Here is a 24,132-nt window from a genome sequence, read left to right as displayed (position 1 = left end):
GTGACGAGGGGTAATATGGGCAATTTCTAGTTCGCGTCGCGTGGAAGTCGGTGTACAATTATTGTGCTTTCTTTTGCTGCTGTTTAGTTTCCTGCGAATGCTACCGCGTACATTCGACACGTTGCTGGAACTGCTTCGCCCGAGCATTACGAGGCAATTGGCACCAGTCGCATTCCTGTAGTCTGCCACGGTGGCGTGGACATTGGATTTGGTGCGACGCAGGAGGACGCCGGTAGAAAACACATGCTAGCGTAACTTTCGGCGCACCGCTGATTGGTTTGGCCGTTTTGCGACTACGGTCGCGCTATTCGAAAATCGAGCAGCGAGCGACTGGCCCAGAATAGCCGCTTTTCGAGAAAAAAGGGACCATCTGCGACCATTTGCGACTGGTCGCTTTTCGACCAACTTGGTCGCGCGAGCGTTGTCAGTCGCCATTGTCAGTGTGAATAAGCCGCAGTGATTTTGACGTCACCGCTTTCGTCATGCAGGGGTTAGCAATGGAAATTTCGGTCCAAGCATCATGATGTCAGAATGCACGTGCCTGATATCTAGAAGGCGCCGGCTGTGCTCAACCAGCTCCGCAGCAGAGCGAATACAGCGTTCCCGCCTTCCGGTGCTGCAGGAAGCACGAGTGTCGTGCCCAATGATGCTCGTGTTACCAGCTGCGCAGTCGCGTGTATACGGTGGCCTGAGCGGAATAGCCAGTAAACTTCGCCCTACAAGCAGGCAAGAAACTAAAGTTAATCAATTTTCATTTAAGCCTTACGTTAAAATAAAGATTCTTCCGTACATAACCCTTTTAAAACATTCACCACACTCCCTCTAAATATACGCACTCCGTGAATCGCACAGATGTACTCCCAGCAGACCATGAGAACGCACATACAGTGTTTCTAGAGCTCTGACGCACTGGAGGTTTCGCCGTAAATACATTGAAGGCACGCTTTGCGCCAGCGTATAAAATTCTCGTGTCCACCTAATACTTTGCGCTATAACTCGCCTTAAAGGGAAGCTGAAACGGTTTTCAATTTCCATGAATTGATGGGGTTGGGAAGAACAGACCTATTAACTTACGGTTCTGAATTTCTTTCTTTGTTTTGTTAATATAAGGGGCGGAAATTACTTTTTAAATCCACCCCCGCGGACACGCCCCCGTCGCTTCCCGGAGTGCCAGGTGAGGAGGCAGCCGGAGGTGAGAACCGGCGAAAGTGACGTCCGGGGAGCATGCCGGCGGACCGGCGTGCTGGCATGTTTGTTTCCATCCTGCGCTTTACTAAACGACGCTACGAGATATCTGCCGCCGCTGACGTTTGCTTTCTTTTGCGATGTTCGTGAACTGTGCTTCCTTTCTGTGCTGCGTGAGGGCCTACAGCCAAGGGCGCCCAACATGCCCTCGTTCTGCGAGCATTCAGCTGTGCTAACACAGGCGGGCGAGACGATGTGGTGTTTCACATGTTCCCGAAGGACAAGAGGCTTGCAGCGCAGTGGGTCCGTGCGGTGAGGAGAGAGAATTTCGTGCCGAAGAAATCAACTGTGCTGTGCTCGGACCATTACCGCGACAGTGATTATCATCGGAGCTTGACAACGATGCCGGCAATCGGTATTCCAATTCCGGTGTTCCGGTGCCCACATTGATGCACTCGAGAAATGCGAACATTTGCAGCCATGAACGTCTGGTAACACAGCTTTAGCGTAGCCGGATAGCCTTACGACCAATGCGGAAACGCGTTGTTGCTAGGCTTGCGTAACGACATTCGACGTACGGTTGCAGTTGCCGTAAAGTTACCGTGTTTACCACACGGCGGTGCTAAAACTGCCTAATATCTGTATGTCAACACTAGCATGCAGCACGCATACCGATTCTTGATCGAGCCACAATCGCAAAGTCGTCGAACCATAGTCTGAATATTGCACATATAATCCCCCTGGCCATCCCGATCACGATGTGTATGATAAGCAACTTCAATGACTGTACCTCGCAGCACTGTATGTGCGCGCTTTGAAACGCGGTACTTATGTTCGCGATCGTGTATCAACACGCAAAAAACCACCGAACTTTAGACAAGCAGCGGCAAGGTGCTTGACATCGCGAATCGCACCCGTGTTTACAATCTAATAAGAAGTTAGTGCTTAGGAATTCTTCCAGCAGCAAGTTGCCAGTGACACTTTAGCGCATTTTTTCTCCTGTCATTGCAACGTGCAGCTACATGAAAAAACATACGCACCAGCTAATATTTCCAATGCGCGAGAAAGTGCACACATCGTTCTCGCTGTTGGCACACTCAACGTCGTCGTTGCCGCCATCGTTTTCTGTATCGGCTGTCGGTTCGAACATGCAAGGCGAAAATACAAGCTATCCGAGACAGCGAGAACGTTCTATAGTGATTACAACTCATCTGTGAAGCCAGACCAGAACAGCGTGCTACGCTCTGAAACGGCGGCGCCGACCGGCGATCGCCATGAATGACGTCACAGCGGTCCCGCCAATCACGGGCAACAGCGGCGTTCGCGCGATGCCCTGAGGCGCTGGTGCGCGTTTTCTTGCCAAAAACAGCCGCTTGCGTTTGTTTCTGCCCTTTTTAAACTAGATATTCGTGTTCAATGGACTAAAAACTGTGCAATGCCGCAGGGAACTCATTTTTTTCGGAAAGTGTTTCCGCTTCCCTTTAATGTGACGAACCCACAAGCCCACATCGCAGCCCTGCTCGTTTTATGCCGCGAACGAGTGCAGGTGCGCATCCCCGGTGGCAGGAATGACGTGATCAGAGACGCAACAAAGCGGTCGATGCCGCACCCTATCAACACCACATCTACACTAGGTGGTATTGACTCTACACTATCACTCGTCCTCTGTGCCTCACCTCTATATTAAACGCTCTACAGATTATTTCTCTCAATGGGACTCTCGTCTTCATTCCCTCGTTTTCACAGCACAACAGCCGCAGCATCCAAGAGCCGCTTCACTCCTCAAAGAAATCTACTGGTTAAGATATTCCGAGCCGCAGGTTGACACACCTAACGTCAAAGCACAAAAACAGTTACTATACACGCAATAATGCATTAAAACAAGTTTGCAGTGCTAAGCCAAACACCCAAGGTCTTCGAAAATATCAAAACGAATTCCTGAACATTACTCGCTGCAACCGAGGACTCAAATAAGAGGTCACGCACAACGTCTCGCAGGAAAGACGGAATGGCTGGGCACGGCTTGGGCCTGAAAATTACACAGCAGCTGCAGACGGCGCAGGCTGACAGTGCTCTGTCTAGTGATGTGCGCTTGTTCAACGAAGTTATTAATAGACTATTACAACCTGCGAAGCCGTGGGTGGCGTCAGATCAACAGTTAAATACCGCTGCCCTTTCTGTTTTGCTTGGCGGAATGACACGGCCACGTTCTACAAAGCAATTGCATCGAGTGCCACTTTAATCTGTTTGCTGGGTCGTGTCTGCTGCCCCCTCGTCATTCGACATTTAACAGTGCGTCCCGACAGCGGCCACGCTCGCTCCCCTATTTCTTTTGCGGTGCGACTCACAGCCAATAGCGTCATGCAGTTCGCTGCATAAACTAGGAGTCATTCAGCGTCACTGTTGAGAAACCCTTAATTCCCACAGCAGGCCATTGATTTCTTTGGCACATAACATGTAATCTAGGGCTGGAGCTGCAGACATTTGAGACTACATCGAGGAGGCATATTCAGTGGTTTGATGGCATGTCTGACAGGCTAGCCACGAAGAGCTGAAAGCTATGCTCGAAAGAGGCCCTTTTCTGGCGACTGATGAGGTGGTGAGCACATTGAGAAGCATAAGAAAACGGTCCATCAAGGCAGTATCAAACGTAGGTCATAGCACGTAGACACAAAAGTCGCACAACATGGAAAATGGGGAGAATGTAGTTCAGAACAGGAAAATTTGAACTGCAGGTAATACCGAAAGATCCCAAGGTGGCGCGCTAATGCGTCTCAGTTTAGTCATGGAAGTAAGCTGATAGTAACGCTACTTGCAAAAAAAAAAAAACACACACACACACACACACACACAATAGTAAAAGATGATTTTCTAAGAAACATAAAGCCAAAGCAATTTTCATTTTTATACATCTTGCCTCCTACAATTTCTTGTATTATAAGAAGCACCATCGGAAGTAGAATGCATGAGTGGGCTTTCACGAAGGAAAGTGCGGTTATTACGAAGCGAGCGAAAGTAAACGAGGATGCATTTCGGAATTGAAATGCCAGAGCGATCTTGCAGCAAGAAAAAGTGCAACGAAAGTGCAAGCTGCTGCAGTGGTTTTGTTCTCGTGAGTTCAGTTCTGCTTCCGAATAAATCTGCAAACGGGGGGGCAAAACCTTATTTGCGCTCCGTGGATCTTCACAAGGACACCGATGAACTGCAGTGGGAGACACTGTCAATATCCCAGGACGCGTTCCGCAATTTACCTATGCGCAAGGTGATTAAGGTGTAGTTGAGAAAGTCCCCATTCGCTTGGCGGCTCGAGTGTGAGGCAAATAACAGGCCTCGTGGCGGGTCCCCCTATTTGTGCTTCGCGGCGAACACATATTTTAAGTATGCTTACCCACTGAGGGGAATGTCGACCGACGTATCGCTAACAGGCGCATAAGTCGCAGGGATTGGCCTGGGTTCGGCGTTGCTTTACAGATGGAGAAGTGGATGCTCAGCAAACCGACGATTATTTGGTAGGTCACAAATTCGCGACACTGAGCAGTAAGAAGATCACTATCCACATAAGGTACCTCTTCTACGTGTTCAGTAACTGGATCATCTGCGCAACGACCGGCGTTTCTCCTGCATTAGAATCATTTATACGAATCTCCATTTTTATCAGTATTCCTGTAGACTGCAAGAGCTGTGATTGTCCCTCACAGTACTCGAACAAAACGCATATTCGGCAACTTCAAATAGTGAATGCTGGAATCGAATACGAATCGAATTGCACAAACTATACGAATCGTGTTAGAAATTTCAAATATTTACACGCCCCTAATTAATTCGGTTTGCATCGAGGAAATACTTTCTCAGTAATGGAATAAGTTCTTATCTTTAATTTATTTCTTCCAAATAATAGCGGGCTACAACGGCCTACAACCACATGGATACAATAACGAGGACGAGCGCTCATCCTGTGTGACTTTTCTTTCTTCGTCCTCGTCGTTCGCACTGCGCATGGACCAGCACCAACTCGTCAAATTAACCATTATTTCGGGAAATCTCGTCCATAATGGCTGAAGAAAAGATGTTCATGTATGTAAACATGTGCTTCTCGATGGACGCTCTGGACAACTGTTGATAGTGTGGATCGGAACGACATAGTGGGTCATCCTCTCCCGCGCTCGTGAATGTCGCTCGTGCTGCGAGTCCGTATCCTGCGCTAACCGTCGGTCCCAAACGTCGGTGGCTAATCAACGCCTGTACAATGGACAGCATTTTCATAGTTGTTCGCGGGTAAGGAAAATTCTTCATTGTCGGCCTTCGTACCCCTGCAAGTAAGCCAACAATAAAGCCAACATACTTGAGCAGCCGACACCTTGACTTTGACTTGTGATTTGTCGGTGGCAGCTCCTACAATTCTTGACACATTTACTCAGAAGCTCATTGGGCACGGCCGCACCGCAGTGAGCATGGCGCTCACGAACCACTTCATCTTTCTCGTCCAGGTCCTTGGTTTTTTGTTGCCCCACAACGTCTGCAAACAGGCTCACGGCCAGGCTTCGCTGCTTGATCTTCCGTTTGCCGAAATCCATGGAACACAGCGGATGCGCACCCTGTCCGGCGCAGCCATCGACGAGATGGACTGGTGGGAGAGCGCACCCTACCGCTTCACTTCTACAACTGAGATGGCAGCGATACCAACGGCGTATAAATGGAGCAACTTGTCGATCGTCGGCATTGGGCACGGCCGCACCGCAGTGAGCATGGCGCTCACGAACCACTTCATCTTTCTCGTCCAGGTCCTTGGTTTTTTGTTGCCCCACAACGTCTGCAAACAGGCTCACGGCCAGGCTTCGCTGCTTGATCTTCCGTTTGCCGAAATCCATGGAACACAGCGGATGCGCACCCTGTCCGGCGCAGCCATCGACGAGATGGACTGGTGGGAGAGCGCACCCTACCGCTTCACTTCTACAACTGAGATGGCAGCGATACCAACGGCGTATAAATGGAGCAACTTGTCGATCGTCGGCATTGGGCACGGCCGCACCGCAGTGAGCATGGCGCTCACGAACCACTTCATCTTTCTCGTCCAGGTCCTTGGTTTTTTGTTGCCCCACAACGTCTGCAAACAGGCTCACGGCCAGGCTTCGCTGCTTGATCTTCCGTTTGCCGAAATCCATGGAACACAGCGGATGCGCACCCTGTCCGGCGCAGCCATCGACGAGATGGACTGGTGGGAGAGCGCACCCTACCGCTTCACTTCTACAACTGAGATGGCAGCGATACCAACGGCGTATAAATGGAGCAACTTGTCGATCGTCGGCATTGGGCACGGCCGCACCGCAGTGAGCATGGCGCTCACGAACCACTTCATCTTTCTCGTCCAGGTCCTTGGTTTTTTGTTGCCCCACAACGTCTGCAAACAGGCTCACGGCCAGGCTTCGCTGCTTGATCTTCCGTTTGCCGAAATCCATGGAACACAGCGGATGCGCACCCTGTCCGGCGCAGCCATCGACGAGATGGACTGGTGGGAGAGCGCACCCTACCGCTTCACTTCTACAACTGAGATGGCAGCGATACCAACGGCGTATAAATGGAGCAACTTGTCGATCGTCGGCATTGGGCACGGCCGCACCGCAGTGAGCATGGCGCTCACGAACCACTTCATCTTTCTCGTCCAGGTCCTTGGTTTTTTGTTGCCCCACAACGTCTGCAAACAGGCTCACGGCCAGGCTTCGCTGCTTGATCTTCCGTTTGCCGAAATCCATGGAACACAGCGGATGCGCACCCTGTCCGGCGCAGCCATCGACGAGATGGACTGGTGGGAGAGCGCACCCTACCGCTTCACTTCTACAACTGAGATGGCAGCGATACCAACGGCGTATAAATGGAGCAACTTGTCGATCGTCGGCATTGGGCACGGCCGCACCGCAGTGAGCATGGCGCTCACGAACCACTTCATCTTTCTCGTCCAGGTCCTTGGTTTTTTGTTGCCCCACAACGTCTGCAAACAGGCTCACGGCCAGGCTTCGCTGCTTGATCTTCCGTTTGCCGAAATCCATGGAACACAGCGGATGCGCACCCTGTCCGGCGCAGCCATCGACGAGATGGACTGGTGGGAGAGCGCACCCTACCGCTTCACTTCTACAACTGAGATGGCAGCGATACCAACGGCGTATAAATGGAGCAACTTGTCGATCGTCGGCATTGGGCACGGCCGCACCGCAGTGAGCATGGCGCTCACGAACCACTTCATCTTTCTCGTCCAGGTCCTTGGTTTTTTGTTGCCCCACAACGTCTGCAAACAGGCTCACGGCCAGGCTTCGCTGCTTGATCTTCCGTTTGCCGAAATCCATGGAACACAGCGGATGCGCACCCTGTCCGGCGCAGCCATCGACGAGATGGACTGGTGGGAGAGCGCACCCTACCGCTTCACTTCTACAACTGAGATGGCAGCGATACCAACGGCGTATAAATGGAGCAACTTGTCGATCGTCGGCATTGGGCACGGCCGCACCGCAGTGAGCATGGCGCTCACGAACCACTTCATCTTTCTCGTCCAGGTCCTTGGTTTTTTGTTGCCCCACAACGTCTGCAAACAGGCTCACGGCCAGGCTTCGCTGCTTGATCTTCCGTTTGCCGAAATCCATGGAACACAGCGGATGCGCACCCTGTCCGGCGCAGCCATCGACGAGATGGACTGGTGGGAGAGCGCACCCTACCGCTTCACTTCTACAACTGAGATGGCAGCGATACCAACGGCGTATAAATGGAGCAACTTGTCGATCGTCGGCATTGGGCACGGCCGCACCGCAGTGAGCATGGCGCTCACGAACCACTTCATCTTTCTCGTCCAGGTCCTTGGTTTTTTGTTGCCCCACAACGTCTGCAAACAGGCTCACGGCCAGGCTTCGCTGCTTGATCTTCCGTTTGCCGAAATCCATGGAACACAGCGGATGCGCACCCTGTCCGGCGCAGCCATCGACGAGATGGACTGGTGGGAGAGCGCACCCTACCGCTTCACTTCTACAACTGAGATGGCAGCGATACCAACGGCGTATAAATGGAGCAACTTGTCGATCGTCGGCATTGGGCACGGCCGCACCGCAGTGAGCATGGCGCTCACGAACCACTTCATCTTTCTCGTCCAGGTGAGGAAGGATTACGGGAAATGTTTTCGTAGTAACAATGTGTTTCTTGTGGTGCTGCCGTGCCCATGGCAAATGTGTTCTATTGTTGCCGAGTATGGTGTTTCCTTAAGAAATTTATTACTCTTGTCTGGAGACATAGAAAGTAATCCTGGTCCTACTATGCAAGAAGTCATGAACGAAATACGCAAAATGGCTGCAGATCTTAACGACATTAAAAGCGAGAACAAGGCGGCTTCTGAATCCTTAGCAACCATTCACGCCAAACTGGATGGACTGTCGCACATCGAGGGTAGGGTAGGTGACGTAGAAGACAAAATTATACGATTGGAACGAACCGTGACTAACCTAGCACGGCAGGTTGACGACCTAGAAAACAGAAGTAGGCGATCGAATCTAATAGTTTACGGAATTAAGGAAGAACAAGAGGAGACTGTCGAGCGCCTTGAAAATGAAATATGTGTGAAACTCATTCAAAATAAACTTGGTGTCACTATTTCGGGAATAGAGAGGATCCACCGCCTTGGGGCCAAAAAAGAAAACAAGACACGTCCTGTCATTTTTAAGCTGCTTGATTCCAGAGATAAAACAAAAATATTGAAGAACTGCACCAAACTAAAAGGTACCACCATATCAGTCAGCGAAGATTTCTCGTTAAGGGTGCGTAATATTAGGAAACAACTATGGGATAGCTGCAAGACCAATCGAGAAAATAAGGATAAAGTCACATTGATGTTTGATAAAATTAAGGTTAATGATGACGTGTTCGTTTGGGACGAAGAAAGTGGTGACAAAGTAGCATTAAACAGAAAAAAGCAGAACTTTGCAAAAAACGGGAACAGCCTGACCAACAAGAAAAGCTAACTATAGTGAACATTAATTCCAGAAGCGTTGTAAACAAAACCGAAGAATTAGAAGCATTTCTTCTGGAGCACTCTCCGCAAATAGTCACAATCAGTGAAACATGGTTGTCGTCACGAATTCCGAGCAACAGTATCTTTCCACCCGGCTATATTGTCCTGCGTAAAGATAGATGCACCCGGGGGGGTGGTGTTGCAATTTTGGTGAGAGACGACATTCCAACGATGCCCATGCCTGACGTACATGGTATAGAAGCACTGTGGTGTAAGATTACTGTCTGTCAATTTGTATTCTTCGTCGGAACTATGTACCGGCCCCCAAACGCCGATTGCAGTATACTTCACGCACTGGCTGATTACATGCAACGTCATCTTCAGGATACTCATAAAATTATACTCACGGGTGACTATAACCTACCCTCAATAGACTGGACAACGCTCGAGGGTGGGACTGCCGATCCGTCCTGCGCAGAAGCACTGCTGGAAATTGCCTTTAACTTTAGCCTTAAGCAGATTATACATGCACCAACACGTGTAACCACGAAAACCAGCAATATATTAGACCTCACCTTCTTAAGCGACAATATTCCCGATAACGCAATCTCTTGGGAAACAGTCAATGGCATTGCAGATCATAAAGCAACCATATGTTCATTAACAATACACAACCGGCCGCGAGCGCGAAAGAAAAAGACTCAAATATATGACTGGACAAATGCCGATGACGTTGGTGTTCTTGACTTCCTAGAAGAATCTTACCCAGAATTCCTTCGTTGTTTCCACGATGGAAGCATACCAACTGATAACCTATGGGTGCTTTTCAGGGCCAATGTTGATCACTGTCTCAGAAAATTCATTCCTAAGAAAATAAAAACCGTACGCAAAACGAACCCATGGATATCAAGAGAGATTATACATTTAAAACGAAGAATTGCAAGACTCAGAAAACTTAGAAACAAAAGAACTTCTTTCATCAATTGTACAAGAAAAATTAGCGAACTTTCTCACGCGTTGAAGACAGCAGCGAAAACTGCCAAACAAAAGTACTTAGACGAAACCTTAAATAACTTCATTAAAAGATCCCCTCATAAATTTTGGCGCTATCTCAAATCTAGGGTTCCGAAGAAGAGTAACTTATTGCCAACAGAAGCCTTAACCAAGGCTACCCAATTTAATCAATTTTTCCAATCAGTTTTCACAGTAGACAATAACACTATCCCAGACAAGATCGCACAGAGAAGTGACATAGGTGAAGTACCATGTGAGCTAAATATAACGGAAGCGGGAATTCTTTCTTTATTACTTAATCTTGATATAAAAACTTCCAGCGGCCCAGATAACATTCCAAATACATTTCTCAGAAGGTATGCTGAATGGGTTTCCAAATACTTATTGCTAATTTTTACAAAATCATTGAAAACTTCTGAGGTTCCTCAAGAATGGAAAATTGCAAAAATTATTCCGATACATAAATCAGGTGACGCTACAAATCCCTCCAACTTCCGTCCTATTTCACTCACTTGTACAGCAGGGAAAATTTTTGAGCATTTAATATTAAAACACATCGTAACTTTTGTTGAAAGTCATTCCCTAATTAACCCTAACCAACATGGATTTAGGAGTGGTTTGTCTACAACAACTCAATTAATAGAGACTATTCATGACCTAGCATTAACAATCGATAAGCAAGGCCAGGTAGACATAATTTTTCTAGACCTATCAAAAGCTTTTGATCGGGTATCGCATCCAAAACTAATCCACAAGCTGCAAGGAATTCTGGGACACGGTATTCTTACAAAATGGTTAAAAGATTATTTGTCAGGACGTCAACAATTCGTTCATTTCGAAGGCCAATCCTCAGACTACGTTGAAGTTTTATCCGGTGTGCCCCAGGGCACAGTTTTAGCTCCCATTCTCTTCCTTCTTTTTATTAACGACATCGCAAACGGCATTGACGCAACGGTACGCATGTTCGCAGATGACTGCATTATTTATAAACAAATACAGACCAAGGATGATCAGGTTGTTCTGAATGACGCACTTAAAAATATAACAAAATGGTGTCAAGACTGGCAGATGACGCTAAATGCAGAAAAAACTGTCTGCATGACAGTAACCAGAAAGAAAGAACCACTAACCTTTTCATACGAAATTCAACAAAGAGAACTAAATAGGGTAGAAGAATACAAGCATTTAGGTATAATTATTTCTTCTGATCTAAAATGGAACAAACACGTGTCGTACGTGGCAACAAAATCTCTCTCAGCGCTTTTTTCCCTCAAACGGTCCCTCAGATATGCTTCACCCAACACCAAACTACTTGCGTACACGTCACTCATTCGCTCCGTTATAGAATACGGCGCCATATGCTGGTTTCCATACACTAAATGTGCCATAGCGAAGTTAGAGAACGTACAAAGAAAAGCACTAAGATTCATTTATAATAAATACCGTCGTCGAGATTCCCCAACTGAACTTCTACGCTTAGCCGGACTCCCAACAATTAGCGATCGTGCTAGATATCTCCGACTAAAATTCCTGTTTATTCTCCAGAGCAATGCCCTAAAAATAGACAAAAATAAGTTTTTAGTACACTCTAACACCAGAATTACAAGAACGAAACACAATAAACAATTATCTGAGTATAGGTTTCACAATGACACTTTCAGGTATTCATACTTCCCGCAAGCTATCAGAGAATGGAATATGTTACCACAAGAAGTTGTCGATTGTACAACCCTCGATTCTTTCTTGTCCAAGCTGTCTAACCATATCTTTGTTGCTACATGATGAAATGTGGTTTTTACATTATGTTCTATTATCACCATGAATGTGCATTGTCTATATCGCTGTACGTGAGTATGTATAAGCTTGTTTTCAAACCAAAGCCAAGGCCTCTTGTAAAGGATTATCATTGAACCCTGTGTGAATGATGTATTTTCCCTTTTATGAATGTACCCTTTCCTGCCAAAGCCTTCTTTAAGGCTAGCAGTATGTACCAAATAAAATAAATAAATAAAATAAATAAATAATAGTGCAAAAGTGACAGGGACAGACACGAGAACACAACACACAGTAAGACCTGCGTGCTGCTATGGAGGCCTACGGCTGGTTTTCTGAGCGCATCTGGAGCCTCTTCTTTCCCGTATAATGCCTTTTCCTGCTACTGCATCCGTGTTAGCGTGCAGTCTCGCACCCGCCGAGGCTCATCCTAACGTCAGGAATATCATTTAACGCGGGCTTCGAACAGGGCAGTCGCAAGAAAACGACCCGAAACACGCAAGAAACTCTGGTTCTCATCGAGAAACACTAGATATCCACCCCTCGACGCGCAATTGATTTATCTGATTCTGACGTGTGACTAGTTCATCTTATAATGAATCATCGCTGTTATTTTTTTCTCATTGACAACGGACTCATTAAATGCCGCGTAGCTCCATTTTTTCTACCTGTTTCCATGGTAGTGCACCTTGTGAAGAAAAATGACATGCGGATATTTTGGCCTACGCCATTATTAGCATTGAAAGACGGAGAAGTGCATGAACAAGAATTGGCCTGGGTTCCGCGTCGTTTTACATCTAGCCTCGTAAATTCAAGCTCAAATTCTCGTTTCGCAAGAATTATGGCTTCCCCAGCCGCTTCTCTCAGGCGTGCGAACACGGCTGTGCAAGAAAACGCCGAAAATATACCGCACTGATTTCCATGTCGTTATTCCCCTTCCCTTCGTCTGCAAACGTCGACACATCGTATGCTGGCGCACTGCGGTCGCTTGTAAACGGGTTTCCTGCTGCAGCAGCACCCTCGTACACTGAACAGCCGGAAACCGAAGAGAATGTTCACTTTACCGACGTTTTTATTATAAGAAAGGTCACACAAGGCAGTGCTCGAGCGAACAGAACAGCCTTCTAACTGTACACGAGACTTTCATTAATCTATGTGCAGTAGGTGGAAATTCACTCGTCATACGAGTTTCGCTCTTATATGCATACAATCCCCTCCCCGAAATGTGGGTTGTATATTGCGCACACTTTAATACAGCTGCTGCTGAAACACGCAACCTCGCTTTATTCCCGTCCACCATTTTCGCCGCCATCAAGGGCGTCAGAACTCTTTTCTTTCGATGGACTGGCCATCTGCAAGTGCCACGTGTGATGACCTCAGAAAAATGCCCAGTGCACACGGATTACGCGCAAACCCAAAGCACTGCTAAGCTCTGGACGAGAACATGAGGACGGCGCCATGAAAATCAGTCACCCTTCCAATAAACGCCGGCGTAACCACGGTTTACATCACAACGTTAGAAGGAGATGCCAGCATACTAAAATTTTGGCTCTCTGTTTAAGGTAGATACTACAGATAGACTGCGAGGCGACATGGAGACGTCAGCGGACAACGCGATGTTTTGGGATTTCGTTTTTGCTGCTACTTCGAGGCGCTCTGTACTTAGCCAGAAAGAGCGTCGTGAATGCTGGTGGTGCTTTATTTAGCGACTTTTGCAGTACGATGCGTTTTACGTTCTAGGAAGCCAAATTTAGCGACACTAACCTCACGCTGTAGTGTCAAGCTGAAAGGGCACGTCTTAAATCATACTCATTTTGTTGAATGAGATATAGAGTTAGAATTTAGCATACAATGCGTCCAACGACTGCGCATTCTGAAACCATTGCACCTATTTAACTGCTTTGCTCCGTAAATGACAGCAAATCCGTACCATTTTTTGCGGATTTAGCAGGTTATTAAATCACTTCATTCCGCCCCCCCTCCCCGTTTTCTTTCCTTTCATGAGAACGCATATAATGCAAGCGGAATAGAGTTTTTTTCGACGCTATAAGAGATTTTCACTTTATCTGAAATTGCTACACGTGGCTCCACTGCAGCTCAACACAATCATCCTCCGCCGACGACTGCCAAAATTCAGTCGTCTGTCGCCTTCTATACAAGTTTGCCTCCTTAGTTTGAAGCAAGGAAGCGTGACGGGGTAAAAAAGAGTCGACAATACCGCAAAGAATATATACACAAGATGGCTGTCAGCAGAATCTACCGTTCCAATGCTTGCACGTATACTTAAACATTCATAGTTTTATTTTTCTTGCACGAAAGCTCGGTGCCACATTTAAGGGAAAGTCTTACCATAATAGTTAGGCAGGCTGCCAATCTAGGAAACGTTGCCATATTCGGGAGAATTACACACTAAAAAAAAATGAATATCCCACGCACCGTGTGAATTCATGTGACGCCAGCAAGGTGTCGAGCCGGAACTGAACCGGACCAATATCTTTCCACCATCTTAGAACCGACCTCGAACCGGAACTTTTTTGGAGGAACCCTTCGAAACCGATTCAACCAAAGGATTATCCGAGGGCAGTTGCTGAAATTCCATGGCCCTGTTTATCGCCGCGTTGATGAGAGCAGAGCTTGCGTCAGTTCGACACTTCGCAGAGTCACCACACTTGTATCATTGGCTCACTCAACTGTATACGCGTGGCCAACGTACTTGTACACTATGGCCGGCGCCCACTGTCAGGAGCGAGCGTTGCCGACGCAGCGTCGTCTTCGAAGCTAATCGTGCTCTACGTGTACGATACGCGTGTTGCGAGACGGTGCGAACGCACCTCTAGTGTCCGTATAATCGCTTTATAAAAAAAAAAGGGTTATGCCACTTGGTTGGGCGGAGGATATTTCACAGTTCGAATTCGTTATTTGGGTTCTTTTTCTTCAGCTGTGTGATGTAACCTCAACCGGAGAATTAAAAAAAAAAAAAGCGATTGTGGCTGAATAGTTATAGTATCATGCAGCTGTTCTGAGGGACCAAGCTTCAATACCAGCATTTAACGGGTAATATGTTTGGAGGAAAGGCCCGAAACAAGACGGCTGCCAACTGCAAAGTGCCTAAAGTGATCCAAAGAATGTCTCGCTGTTAATAAAGATAGAAAAGAGAAAGAAAATGGAGGTGTTTCTCTGTTAGATCTCATGGCCGAAACGTACGTGGAGTTAGTACGGAAATTTGCGCATCGTTGTTTCGTAATGCGAAAGCATTAAATGACTCATGAAGCCGGGAATCAGGCGGCGTCACCCGAGATGGTACAAGAAGTCACGTGGTTAAAGCTGATCAACGGGAGACGCACGCTGCGTAGGCGTTGGGTTCCTTGAAGAGCCACCAGATGGCGCTCACTTCTGCGCATCCGCATCAAAAGTAGAAAGCAGACCGTTCTATGTGGCCTTTTTAGACATTACAGGAGCCTATGAAAACGTAGACCGCAACATTTTGTGGGATATTCTGGAAGGCAGCTTAGGTGACGATTGTCTGCAGCTTTTGAGAGACATTTACCTAGAAAATACCGTTTGCGTTGAATGGGAAGGGATGAGGAGCGAGGAGAAAGTTCATATCAACAAGGGACTGAGGCAGGGGTGCCCTTTATCCCCACTGCTGTGTATGATGTACATGGTGAGGATGGAGAGGGCGCTAGAAGGAAGTAATATCGGATTTAATCTCTGATACAAACATGCGGGTACAGTAGTAGAGCAGCAGCTTCCAGGTTTATTTTATGCGGACGATATTGCGTTGCTAGCTAACGAGCAAAGTGATTTGCAACGTCTGGCTAATATCTAAGGACAGGAAGGCAACAATTTAGGTTTGAAATTTAGTGTTAGAAAATCAGGTGTTATGGTATTCAATGAAAACAGTGAACAGACAGTGGCGATACAGGGCTAGGAAATACCTCGGGTAACAGAATTTAAATACCTTGGTATATGGATAAACGAAGGCAATAGATATATGGAAACACAGGAAAAAACAATAACAGTGAAGGGGATGAGAAATGCAGCCATAATGAAGCACAGAGCGCTATGGGGATACAATAGGTACGAGGTGCTCCGAAGCATGTGGAAAGGTGTAATGGTTCCAGGACTTACTTTTGGAAATGCGGTTGTTTGCTTTAAATCAGGGGTGCAATCAGGACTCGATGTGAACCAAAGGTCAGTGGGTCGCCTCGCATTGGGCGCTCACGGGAAGACTACTAATGAAGCTATGCAGGGTGATATGGGCTGGACTAGTTTTGAAGTGAGGGAAGCTCGCAGTAAAATTGAGTATGAAGAACGAATGAGGAATATGGAAAAAAGCAAACGGGCTGGGAGCGTGTTGAGGGATCTGTACAGGAAAAACATTGATTCACCGTGGAGGAAAAGAACTAGGAAGCTCACCAGCAAGTATACATGAGGTCCGTAGGGTGGGCAACACAGCAATAAAGAACGTCAAGCGAGAAGTCAAAGAGCCTGAAATAACCACATTGGTGCCGGCAAATGATAAGAAACCTTCCATGAGCAACAACTTAAGAGGGAAAAACGAAATCAGGAAAGAAAGAACTTATGATAACTCAAAGGGAAGCTTATTACTTCTAGATGAGAGATCAGGATGCCTTAGAACACGCACCTATAAAGCGAGATATAAGAAGGAAGACGAATCATGTGCTTGCTGCGGTAAGACTAGGGAAACAATGGAGCATGTTATATCAGAATATGAAGACATCTATATGCCCAGCGGTCGATTTAGGCACCACTGGCCTCCTTCAAGCCCTTGGGTTAAGCGAGAGCAGGGGAAAAGTAAACATGTCCGCAATAGAGATTAGTAAGAGGCGATTGGAAGATTGGTGGAAGAAAAGTAGGGAAACGACAAAAAACGGACACGTACAAAAGCAAAGTGCGCATTAGGCGGTCAGAAAATTTGGTTGTGGGAGTTAAACATCCTTGATATAGTAATGTTTGCGGACGATGCTAACATATTTTTTACTTCACGGACGAAACGTGAACTTCAAGGAAATGCTAATCATTATCTACAAAACCTATCCGAACGACTAAATGATATGTCTATAATTAAATGCCTCTAAAAGCAAATACATCATTTTTCTCCTCCATATAAACGCGACCAACACGTCATGCATATCACGTATGAAACCGAGAGTGTTCAGCGAACACCTGAGCGAAAATTCCTAGGCGTTTGGTTCCAAGAGTCTTTGGCATGGTCATGTCATGTTGACCACTTGTTAGTCGATATAGCTCGATCAATAGGATGCATTGGAAATATTTCTACATTGATACCTCTTCGGCTAAAAAAAGTCTTTATTACACTCTAGTATATTCTACGATTGCCTACTGTTCGCTAGTATGGGGTACCACCACTCAGCGCAACTAAATAGATTAACCGAACTACAGAAACGGCGTGCTACGTATTTCTTGAAAATTATGCAGGAGATATCCGTGACTTACGTACCAGGGAGTTATTTGTGATGCTTATGGCCAATCAAGTTTATATTTGTAAATTAGTGCAACATATACACGCCACAAACATATACAAGGACATTGATATGGTAGTTGAACATCAGTACAGGTTTAGGCAGCATAGGAGGAGGCTTCCGAAGATTAGGACAAATAGCGGGCAACAATCGTTAAACTATCAAGCTATACAGATGCTAAATAAACAGAAAGACATAATAAATTGGACAGATAGCCCTGGTATACTTAAAGTAATGTACAAAACGTTTCCTGTCACAACAGCATGTGTATTGTAGACTGTTTTACATTAGTTTCAACTTTATTCATAGCATTTCTGAATTTATTTTTCGGTTTTGTTCCCACAGTGTACTGGAACACAGTCTTTCTCTAGATATCCATAACATGATAAAAAGGCCTACTAGCTATCTAACGCATGAATCCTGTGGCTCCCTTTTGTATATGTATATCTGCGTGATCTGTGTGCATATTGTTACGATCGGCCTGCAGGGGTACTGCTCTGCAAAGCTATCTCAGCCCGCTGCAGGTGCTTCGATCGACCCGCGGTGGTGGCGCCGTTCAGAGAACCAGCGAAGACGACAGCGCTAACCGACCATGAACTTCGTTCGGAGAATCGGAGACCACGGCAGCGTTAACCCACCATGCGGCTTCTTCGCAGAGTCGGCGACGGCAGCATGGCTGGCCATGTTTGGCGGACCGGGTATTGCTGGTTGATTTGTCATGGCCTTCATGGTCTCTTTGCAGCAAGAAGAGCTCCTCTAACAAAAGGGTGCTCTGCGGTACGTTTTTCCTCGGGCCGCAGGATTCATCACAGTCTGCTGACACTCGTGGCGACTACCGGAGAAAGTCAGCCCTAGAATTAAGAGGCGCCGGCTGGGGTCAGGCGTGACCCTCTGGCTACGAGGACCCGCTCAATTCGGGTTCTGGGAATCCACAGTGCGTATGTGAGCCCTACTCCTCAAAAGGCGGGTCGACTACGCCCCAACGACTGAGGACGGTCCGATTGGACTAAGGTTGGACAGCAGTTTTCCCTCCCCTAGGGATCTAGGGAGGACAGAGGCTTTTTAAGCAGCAGTTTGTCGGCTGCTAGAGTGTGCTCGTGCTCGACAAGCGGTGTGCTTGATGCTTGGAGCTTCGTGCTCGTGTGCTGTATGCTTCGTCTTACGTGCTCCATTTGGGAGTCACGCTGGACTGTCGAATGCATCTCTTGTTTTATTGTAAATATCTAAATAAACCCTGTACGCCTAGTTCCTCCCAAGTTCCTCCCTACGACCTCCAACTCCTACAATATGTATGCATCGCATGCTTGTTATCTGATATATTAGAAGTCACTTTTTTTTTCTTCTTTGGCTGTACATTGTGTGAAACTGCAATTTTCATATAATGTGCACTTTATGTAAACGTTACTGTACGCGTAAATGCTGTATGAACTGAACGGGGGCAGGGGCCGAGTCAGGCTGTTTCAGCCTTTAGTCCCTGTCTCCGCGGGAAATGCCCTGAAAAAAGTTATTTTGATTTTTTATAGTGCTTTTTTTAACCTAGGTAGGACATTAGGCAGTTTAACAGCAAGAGCTTGGTAGCACAGCCCACCACCCCTTTCCAGAGGGGACACTCATAAAATCCATCCATCCATCCATCCATCCATCCATCCATCCATCCATCCATCCATCCATCCATCCATCCATCCATCCATCCATCCATCCATCCATCCATCCATCCATCCATCCATCCATCCATCCATCCATCCATCCATCCATCCATCCATCCATCCATCCATCCATCCATCCATCCATCCATCCATCCATCCATCCATCCATCCATCCATCCATCCATCCATCCATCCATCCATCCATCCATCCATCCATCCATCCATCCATCCATCCATCCATCCATCCATCCATCCATCCATCCATCCATCCATCCATCCATCCATCCATCCATCCATCCATCCATCCATCCATCCATCCATCCATCCATCCATCCATCCATCCATCCATCCATCCATCCATCCATCCATCCATCCATCCATCCATCCATCCATCCATCCATCCATCCATCCATCCATCCATCCATCCATCCATCCATCCATCCATCCATCCATCCATCCATCCATCCATCCATCCATCCATCCATCCATCCATCCATCCATCCATCCATCCATCCATCCATCCATCCATCCATCCATCCATCCATCCATCCATCCATCCATCCATCCATCCATCCATCCATCCATCCATCCATCCATCCATCCATCCATCCATCCATCCATCCATCCATCCATCCATCCATCCATCCATCCATCCATCCATCCATCCATCCATCCATCCATCCATCCATCCATCCATCCATCCATCCATCCATCCATCCATCCATCCATCCATCCATCCATCCATCCATCCATCCATCCATCCATCCATCCATCCATCCATCCATCCATCCATCCATCCATCCATCCATCCATCCATCCATCCATCCATCCATCCATCCATCCATCCATCCATCCATCCATCCATCCATCCATCCATCCATCCATCCATCCATCCATCCATCCATCCATCCATCCATCCATCCATCCATCCATCCATCCATCCATCCATCCATCCATCCATCCATCCATCCATCCATCCATCCATCCATCCATCCATCCATCCATCCATCCATCCATCCATCCATCCATCCATCCATCCATCCATCCATCCATCCATCCATCCATCCATCCATCCATCCATCCATCCATCCATCCATCCATCCATCCATCCATCCATCCATCCATCCATCCATCCATCCATCCATCCATCCATCCATCCATCCATCCATCCATCCATCCATCCATCCATCCATCCATCCATCCATCCATCCATCCATCCATCCATCCATCCATCCATCCATCCATCCATCCATCCATCCATCCATCCATCCATCCATCCATCCATCCATCCATCCATCCATCCATCCATCCATCCATCCATCCATCCATCCATCCATCCATCCATCCATCCATCCATCCATCCATCCATCCATCCATCCATCCATCCATCCATCCATCCATCCATCCATCCATCCATCCATCCATCCATCCATCCACGGCAGAGGAAGCGGCGGTAGAGGCCGTACGGCAAAAAAAAGAACCAGAATACTCGCCTTCGCGCATGGCGTTAGCCGCAAGCGTTTTCCGGTAAAGATTACGGTTGTATATATGCTGCAGGAATGTAGCCAACCCTTATATACAGTTTGCATTGATTACGAGAGTCGAAACGATTCGATTACGATTCAGTCGAAACCTCAGCAGTCATGCAGGCATTACGGAATCACGGTGTAGCCAAGCTGTAGGTAAAAAATACTGATAGATATCTATAGGGGCTTCAGAGCCACCGTAGTCCTCCATAAAGAAAGCAACAAAATCCCAATAAAGAAGGGCGTCAGGCAGGGAGACACGATCTCTCCAATGCTATTCACAGCGTGTTTACAGGAGGTATTCAGAGACCTGAAATGGGAAGAATTGGGGATAAAAGTTTCATTTCATTTCATTTATTCAACCTTAAGGGCCCGAAGGCATTACATAAGGGGGAGGGGGGGGGCGTGCATCAAAGTCGAACAGCTTCATAAGAAAGTTACATAATAAAGTGCACATTGGTTGTAATAGGTAAAAAAAATTTTCAAAAAAGAAGAAAACGGAACATATACACAGAGCCAACAAGGCGATAAATAAATAGATGTGGTATTCATGCGGTTATGTTGGCATTATCAAAATCGTTTAGTTTTTCGCGAAATGTTTTGCGCTCGCTGCACGAAACGTTATCCGGGAGTGCGTTCCAAAGTGTTATGGCATGGGGGAAGAATGAGCTGCTCATCGCCGTCGTCCGGCGCTTTATCGCCGCCAAGTGGCGAGTATGAGATAAACGGGATGATGTTCTGAACGAGCGTTCTAAGAGGGCGTGTCCTGAATGGGTGAAGTAAAAGAAAGTGTGAAGAACGGAAAGACGAGAAGTTACGCGCCGTGAAGCAAGCAATGGGAGAGACAACGTTTGTTTTAAGGTGGTTACGCTGATATGTCTTGAATATTGTGACGTAATGAAGCGAGCAGCGCGGTTTTGTATGGCTTCTAAGTCATCGGCGAGATAAGCTTCTGAGGGATGCCAGATGGATGATGCGTACTCAATTTTGGGTCGCAGATACGTTAAGTATGCTAGTTTTTTTTTATTTCAGACGATGCGAATATTAAGTTACGTCGTAAATACCCTAGTGTGCGTGAAGCTTCGCAGCGAATCGTTTGGATATGTTTCACCCATGAAAGTGATGGCGTCATATGAACTCCTTGATATTTGTAAGTACACGTGTGGTCAATAGGAACAGAGTTAATGCGATAAATGGGTGCACGGTGGTGTGTTTGCGCGTGACAGATATTACCTTGCATTTAGTGAGGTTAAGAGGCATGTGCCATTCTTCGCACCAAGAAGCGATAGTGTCAAGGTCGTGTTGTAGGGCGATTGTGTCGTTAGATGTATGAAGGGGGTTATAAAGAACGCAATCGTCTGCAAAAAGCCGCAGCTTCGTTTATATGTTAGTGGGAAGGTCATTTATGTAAATCAAAAACAATAGAGGAGATAAACCTGCGCCTTGGGGAACCCCGGAAGTTACACTGGTAAGGGCTGACTGAAAATTGTTAGCATACGTAAACTGAACGCGTCCTGTTAAAAAATTTTCAATCCATTTGATAATCTCGGGGCGGATACCGAGGGAGGATAATTTTGCAAGGAGATGGTTGTGAGATACGCGGTCAAAGGCCTTATAAAAATCTAGAAAAATTGCATCTATTTGAAGGTGACCGTCCATGTGTAGTAGTAGGTCATGGGTAAATTCGGCAAATTGAGTTTCGCAAGAGAAACATTTACGAAAACCGTGTTGTAAAGGGTAAAAAAAAGTTGATTGATTCTAGGTAATCCATTAGGTTAGATGCTATAATGTGCTCAAGGAGCTTAGATGGAATACTGGTTAGAGAGATCGGACGGTAATTAGTAGGGTTATCGCGCCTTCCTGCTTTAAAAATGGGAATTACCTTCGCTTTTTTCCAATCGTCGGGAACGTTTCTTGTGTTTAAAGATTGATTAAATATAAGGTACAAAAATTTTGTAGAAGGAGTTATAGTACTTTCAAGTAATTTGGTGTTTATGTTGTCGCAGCCAGCCGAGGGTGATATTTTAAGAGAGCGAATTAGATTAGATATGCCATCCGAGTTTATTTGCACTTTAGGCATTGTTTTTGTTAATGGAGAATACCTTAGCAGCTTGCGATTCGCTAATGATAGTGCCTTGCCTAGTAACTCAGGGGACCAATTGCAATGCATGCTCACTGACCTGGAGAGGCAAAGCAGGAGAGTGGGTATAAAAATTAATCTGCAGAAAACTAAAGTAATGTTTAACAGTCTCGGAAGAGAACAGCAGTTTACGATAGGTAGCGAGGCACTGGAAATGGTAAGGGAATACATCTACTTAGGACAGGTAGTGACCGCGGATCTGGATCATGAGATTGAAATAATCAGAAGAATAAGAATGGGCTGGGGTGCGTTCGGCAGGCATTCTTAGATTATGAACAGCAGGTTGCCATTATCCCTCAAGAGAAAAGTGTATAACAGCTGTGTCTTACCAGTACTCACCTACGGGGCAGAAACTTGGAGGCTTACGAAAAGGGTCCTACTTAAATTGAGGACGACGCAACGAGCTATGGAAAGAAGAATGATGGGTGTAACGTTAAGGGATAAGAAAAGAGCAGATTGGGTGAGGGAACAAACGCTAGTTAATGACGGCTTAGTGGAAATCAAGAAAAAGAAATGGGCATGGGCAGGACATGTAATAAGGTAAGATAACCGATGGTCATTAAGGGTTACGGACTGGATTACAAGAGAAGGGAAGCGTAGCAGGGGGCGGCAGAAAGTTAGGTGGGCGGATGAGATTAAAAAGCTTGCAGAGTCAACATGGCCACAATTAGCACGTGACCGGTGTAGTTGGAGAAGTATGGGAGAGGCCTTTGCCCTGCAGTGGGCGTAGCTAGGATGATGATTATGATGATAATGATATGCTGCAGTTGCCAGGCAGCGACAACTATGTGGCCCATCTACATATAGCGCCACGCGTCGCCGCGCCGCTAGTCCGTGCGCTGATTTCGGTGAGTTCTGTCGTGCTCTCCGACGGACGACTTCTCAATCAGCAGCTGCAGCGCTCGGCTCTTCTGGAGGTCCACACATGTACGGGAACGAGACCGAAGCTTCATCGGAGAGACGGCGCAATGCTTTCGCATTCATCCACCTAGGGATACCCAAGTGAACGTGACTTTTTCATCTTCAGGCGATAGGATCGAAAACGGAGAGAAATACTAAAGGGCTACACACACAAAACGCTACTTCCAAGAAATTTATTGAGCAAGAAGCGGAGCCTATTTATACAAACAGAGGTGTTTTATTCATACAAAAGTGCTGTAGCAGCACGTCTTATATAGATAAAATCTGCTTTCCGCTCAGCAAATTTGTTGTGAGTGGTGCTTCGCGTGGTGCTCTGTGTGTATGTTCTCTTTTTCACGTCTTGTGCCTGTTTATGACACTGAAGCTAACAACAGGACAGGTGCTTGACATACGTTAACAATAAGGTACGGAAACACGATGCGGTACAACCAGCACA

At 46.7% G+C, this 24,132-nt stretch overlaps 1 protein-coding gene across 2 annotated transcripts in view; it reads right to left on the bottom strand.

Moving 5' to 3' along the window:
• The window catches only part of LOC126531848 (uncharacterized), a 724,626-nt gene that overhangs the window by 494,117 nt on the left and 206,377 nt on the right, over nucleotides 1-24,132 (bottom strand). The window lies entirely within an intron of this gene.

The sequence above is a fragment of the Dermacentor andersoni genome, chromosome 5 (assembly GCF_023375885.2).
Source record: "Dermacentor andersoni chromosome 5, qqDerAnde1_hic_scaffold, whole genome shotgun sequence".
In the NCBI taxonomy this organism is placed as follows: Eukaryota; Metazoa; Arthropoda; class Arachnida; order Ixodida; family Ixodidae; genus Dermacentor; species Dermacentor andersoni.
The sequence above is the reverse complement of the archived record's forward strand: the minus strand, read 5'-3'. Positions and strand labels throughout refer to the sequence as shown.